The sequence below is a fragment of the Dromiciops gliroides genome, chromosome 2 (genome assembly GCF_019393635.1).
Source record: "Dromiciops gliroides isolate mDroGli1 chromosome 2, mDroGli1.pri, whole genome shotgun sequence".
In the NCBI taxonomy this organism is placed as follows: Eukaryota; Metazoa; Chordata; class Mammalia; order Microbiotheria; family Microbiotheriidae; genus Dromiciops; species Dromiciops gliroides.
Window position 1 is genome coordinate 610,131,343 of NC_057862.1, and position 6,139 is coordinate 610,137,481.

The window sequence follows — 6,139 nt, forward strand, 5'->3', positions numbered from 1 at the left end:
TTCGAGTCCCCATCCAACCCTTTGCAGCACAATTTGGTCCCCTCGGAATTCATGGAGTCCTGTGCTTTTCATCTTTCTAATGCATACGTACTGTTGAACTCGTATTATTGATTCTCTGTGTGTCTTCTCCTTAACCAGACTGTAAGTTTCATGAAAGCAGGGGTGGCCTGGCTTAAACTTTGTGTGGCCAGTCCCCATCATGTGTTGTTACATTTAAATTAAATTTAAATGTAGCAATGTTGAGACCAGTCCATCCATACTAACCCCCCTCCAACACCCCATCATCTGCCCCGATGTCCCACTACCATCAACACTAACCTCTCCCCACCCACACTAAGCACACAGAGCCCCACGGCCCTGGCAATGACATTGACGACCCCCGGGAAGACCGCGACGGGTTCACAAGCGGAATCAAGGCAGGCTGGGCTCTCTCCAGCCCTCTGGCCCGGCCGGGCCCGGCTGCGGGATCCTCCCAGTCCGGGATCCGGGCAGGCCGCGATTCTCCGCCGGGTTTCCGCGGCGGAGCAGTGGCTAAGGCTCGGAGGACCAGAGGCAGGGACTGCCAGACACCGCCCTCCTTCAGCCGGGACGGCTCGCTTCCCTTACGCGGCAGGGGGCCCCCCGCCCCCCCCGGAGCTGGGGAGATTTATTTAAATGAGGGGCATTCCCGGCCCGGGGAAGAAGGCAAAAAATGAGACTGGCGCCCAAAAGGGACGTGCTCCAGGTGAGGCTCGAACTCACAACCTCGGCATCGCTTATGCTTGTACTGCTGTATAAGTACCGCGCGCTAACCGATTGCGCCACTGGAGCTCCGGCGAAGCAGCCTCAGGATCACCCTATCAGGGTTCGCCCTGGCCGCGTGATGGGGAAGGGGCGAGTTCGGGGTCTGTACGGAGCATGCGCCGACTGCCCTCAGCTCCCGGGCCGACTCCAAGCCTGCCGCTTTCTGCACTCGGCGCCTGGAACCACAACCCAACTCCCTTTTAGTCTGTGGTCGGCCATGGAGCCCCGTGTTCAATCCGCCGCGAAATCGCAGCGGTGCCTGCCTAAAGGGGACAGGAAGTGGGGGTGGGGGGTAGACCGTTAGTTTGGTTTGGGGGCCTGGGTCTCTCAAGTCATGGGCCTGGGACGCCGGCCCTCCCGCCGCCCCCACACCCGCGGGCTGGCCTGGCTGCGGCCCCACCACCCTCTGCCCTTGTGTGAGGCGCCGAGAGCCTTCCCCGTGGCCCTTGTCTGCCTGCCCGAGTCCATCGAGCAGCCAAGCTTGGGGGCAGAAGCTGCTCGAGCTGGGATGGGACTGTGAAGAGGGGCTGGGCACGGGGAGACCCCTAGCGAAGCCGGGCGGACGGTAACAAAGGAAAGCTCAGCTCGAGGGGGTGGAGCTTAGGCGGAGTGGGGCGGGGTCTGTGCGAAGCCAAGCTGTGAGAGGGGCGGGGCTTGACGAGTTGAGGGCGGAGTCCTCATCCAAGTTGGGGAGGAGCTTACAGAGACAGAAGGGATTTTGAGCTGGAAAAAGAAAGCAGAGCGGGAGGGGGCGGAGCTTAGGGAAGCGGGGGGCCGGGCCTTTGGATATGCAACAAAGCTCGGGCAAGAGGAGGCGGAGCTAGGGCACAGCAGGGGCGGAGGAAACTTCCGGCGGAAGCCAGGCCGGGAGAGCCCGGGAAGCTGAGTCGGTAGCTGATGCTCGGGAGGGAACTGGGGGAAGAAGGATACTTTGAATCCTTGAGAGCCCTGTCTGGCTAACTAGGAGTAAATTGCACTTGGCCTTTATGTCCCGGAGGAATGTAGTCCGAGTCCCTCCCTCGAGTCTCTTCTAGCCGAGTTCCTGCTTGGTCTTTAAAAAGTCCCCAGGGGGGAGGGTGGTTTTTGCACGCAACCGTAAGGGCTTCCAGGATCTGCAGAAAGCCCCTTTTCCTGCCTCTCCTCTATAAAAGACGCCAGAACAAGGAAAACTGCCTAAGCAGAGAAACGGAGATGTTTGGAATTGGCTTTGCTGTTTCCTATACGTGACATTCATCTCCCGCCTCCGCGCCTTTCCACTCGCTTTCCCCTGAATCCTGAAATGTCTCCCCTGCTCACCTCCGCCAGGGTGGAACACCTACCTTTTCTTTCACCACGTGCTGAATAAGGCTTTTCCTGATTGCGCGTCGCCTCTTCCCATCCTGAGAGCCAGGGCCTTCCTCAGAATTACTTAGTATGTATTTCGTATGTATTTAAGCTTCTAAAAGGCAGCAACTTTCATTTTTGGCTCTTTATCCCCTGAGCTTGACACAATGCCTGACACATAGTAGGCCCTTAACTCTAGAAGGACCTGGCAGGTCATCGATAGACATGGAATTATATTTCTTTTCTTCCTCTGTGCAAATGCACCGTAAATAAAAATAATTACAATAAGATAATTAAAATTTTACTGTGAAATAAACATTTTCATCTTATCTCTACTTTCTTGGCCTTAAGAATGAAAAACACATACGGAGTCCAGATATTCTTAAATACTGCTCCTTCTATAAATAAATTCTTGTTGAGTAATTGGGCCTTGAGAACAGAAACTGTCTTTTACGTTTCTGGAATGCGTAGTGGGTGCTTAATACACAGGAGCCTGTTGGAGCAATATTGTAAGGATGTTCATCTGTGAAAGACTTAGCAACTCTGATCTAGACAATGATGCAAGACTGTTCCAAAGGACCCATGAAGAAAAATGCTATCCACCTCCAGAGAGACTGAAGCATATTTTTAAAACTTTATTTTTGTTTTATTTTGTTTGAGTTTTCTTTTGCAACGTGGTTAATATGAAAATATGTTTTGCATGATTTCACATGTATAGTCAGTAAGAAATTCCTTTTCCAGGAGCGGGGAGGGAGAATTTTGAATTTTTTAAAATGAGTGTTAACATTTTTACATGTAATTGGAAAATATTTAATGAAATAACAATAATTTTAAATAAACAAATAAACAAATGCCTTCTGACTTTCCTGCGTAACAACCACTGCTAAGGAGCTGGTAATCTAAATCTCTGTCCTAACGCCATCCAGACAAGTAGCCACTAGAGAGCGCCCTCGACCAGGAAAGGAGAGAGGTTGAGAAAAAGGGGCTCAGCCAAGTATCTAGTACTGGATCTGCCTTGGGTAGGCCGGGCCTTTCTTAGGCTTTCACTCCCCGTCCCAGCCCCACCCACCCATCTCCCCCCACCCCATAACCCACCCAGAAGTGAAAGAAAGGGAGAGATGCCCGCTGGTCAAGGCTTCTTTATATGCCAGTCTTTCTGAAGGCTGATGCCGTTGGTTCAGGCCTCCAGAAAAATATTTAATGGGGAGAGTGCCAGAAACAGCACCCCCACACTCACTCGCTAGGGTTATAGTAATCTTTAGTGCTTTGAAAAAGCAGGAGGTTCATTCTTTTTTATCCCTGGAAACTAGCATATGGCAGGCCTTTGATAAACACGAGTTGAATGATTGTTCATTTCCTTACGTGTTTGTATATATACAGAAATCAAATTCACCTAATAATCACCAAGTTCGGATTGACAGTGTGGTGTAATGAGAATAAAGCGAGGGGCCTCGTTTCTCATTCTGAATCTGTCCCTGATCAGTGAGACCAGGGGTCAATTGATCTAAAGTCTGTTTACTCATTCATAAAATCAGTGGATTGGATCAGAATAGCTTTAAGGTCAATTCAATAAGCTCGGGGCGGAAGACTGGAGGCTAGAGGAGCTGAGAGGGTGGAGTCTGTGATTTCACTGGTGTAGAGAATTCCCTATGCAAAAACTCTTTGCATCATCGAAGACTGGAAACCGCTCAGCACTGTACACTCAGAATTGCCTGGGGCCCCTAAAAAAATTTAGTGGTTTGGCCAACTTAACACAACTCAAACTTGAGCTCAGGCCTTCCTGATCCCAAGGCCCATGGCTGATCCCCCCCCCACACACACACACATACCCCCCACTACCTGCAGAGCATGGTATTCATTAAATACCTACTGGTTTTGTACCCCAATTAACACAAAGATAAGGACAGATACTCCCTACCCTCAGGGAGTTTGTATTCTACTGGGGATACAACAAACAACCAGTTGTCATCTACTCTACCTCCCAAATGTATTTTATATCTATTTCCTTCTCTACCCTCATACTGCCACTTTTCTGGTTCAGGCCCTTATAATCCATCACCTAGACCATTTCAATAGTTCTTTATCTCACTATCTCTAGTCTCTTCCCTATCCAATCCATTCTCTATAAATCACCAAATTAGTATTCTTGTGACAGGTTTCTAACTATATGGTCCCCTGACTCAAAAATCTTCAGTGTTTTCCTCTTGCTAAGAAAAATATACAGGCTAGTCCCACACCTTCAGAAAGCATTTTCCCATTTTCTTTCATATTACCCACCTACCCCTTTCACTTTCCATTCCAAACTAGCCTGTTCTCCAAACATAACTACAACTGCCCCCTAACTGCCTTTGCACCAATGGTTCCCTCAAGCCTCCACTAGTAGACTACAAACCCCTTGAGGGTAGGGGCCTTTGTGTTTGTATCTCAAGCATTGAGCATAATGCCTAGAACATAGTAGGTGCTTAATAACTATTTGTTCAGTTGAATTAAGCAAATACAATTCAATTTGAGCCCTAACTATGGGGATCAAGAAACCCACACACAGGAACTGGCACCTGAGCATTCATCATTTCCCACCCGACTGCTTTCCTGGACTTTATAGTGGTCTCCAGAAACTCACCATCCTGCAAGATCACTGTTGACCCTGAAATTCACACTTCCTCAGTGCCTCCTGCCCCTGGGTCCACTCCTTTCCTCTTATTGGAAAGGGTGGACAACTCAGATCCTCCACTTAAGGAGGGTGCAAAGGGCAGCCATCTCATTATTTCACATCTGATTTTATCATGCCCCTGTGACAGGTAACTTCCTCCCTCCCTTTTTAGCTTCTTTTGATGTGTCACGTTCCTCCATCAGACTGGGAGCCCCTTGAGGGCAGAGACTGCCTTGTGCAATTCTTTGTATACCCAGCACATAGTAAGCATTCAACGTTTATTGACTGGCTAACTCTGCTTAGAAGAAAACTAGGAATTCTTTTATTTTTTTATTTTTTAAATCATAACAGTATTTTATTAATTTCCAGTTACACGTAAAGATAGTTTTCAACATTTGTTTTCATAGGATTTTTAGTTCCAAATTATTCTCCCACTCTCCCTTCCCTCCCCCCTCCCCAAGATGAAAAGCAATCTGATATAGGTTATATATGTACAATCACATTAAACATATTTCTGCATTAGTCATATTGTGAAAGAAGAATCAGAACACAAGGGGAAAACCTCAAAAAAGAAAAAGAAAGCCCCCAAAATAGAAACAATATGGTTCAATCTGCATTCAGAATCCACAGTTCCTTTTTCTGGATGTGGAGAACATTTTCCATCATGAGTTCTTTGAAACTGTTTTGTATCATTGCACTGCTGAGAAGAGCCAAGTCTATCACCATTGTTCATCACACAATGTTGCTGTTACTGTGTACAATGTTCTCCTGGTTCTGCTCATGTCACTCCACATCAGTTCATGTAAGTCCTTCCAGGTTTCTCTAAAATTCTCCTGCTCATCGTTTCTTTAGTATTCCATTACATTCATATACCACAACTTGTTTAGTCATTCCCCAAATGATGGGCATTCCCTCCATTTCCAATTCTTTGCCACCACAAAGAGAGCTGCTATAAATATTTTTGTACATGTGGGTCCTTTTCCTTCCTCTATGATCTCTTTGGGATACAGACCTAGCAGTGGTACCACTGGGTCAAAGGGTATGAACAGCCGTATAGCCCTTTGGACATAGTTCCAAATTGCTCTCCAGAATGAATGAATCAGTTCACAGCTCCACCAACAATGCAATAGTGTTCCAATTTTTCCACAGCTTCTCCAACATTTATTATTTTCCTTTTTGTCACGTCAGCCAACCTGACAGGTGTGAGGTGGTACCTCAGAGTTGTTTTAATTTGCATTTCTCTAATCAATAGTGATTTAGAGCATTTTTTCATGTGGCAATAGATAGCTTTGATTTCTTCATCAGAAAATTGCCTGTTCATATCCTTTGACCATTTCTCAATTGGGGAATGACATACATTCTTATAAATTTGATTTAGTTCCC

The 6,139-nt window shown here is 47.3% G+C and overlaps 1 non-coding gene across 1 annotated transcript; it reads right to left on the minus strand.

Annotated features, from left to right (window-relative positions):
• Positions 1-716: 716 nt before the first annotated feature.
• Positions 717-810, minus strand: TRNAI-UAU. Its single transcript has 2 exons — positions 773-810; positions 717-752 (listed from the first exon to the last, which is right to left on the minus strand). It is a non-coding gene; the product is annotated as a tRNA-Ile (tRNA).
• Between the last annotated feature and the right edge of the window lie 5,329 nt (positions 811-6,139).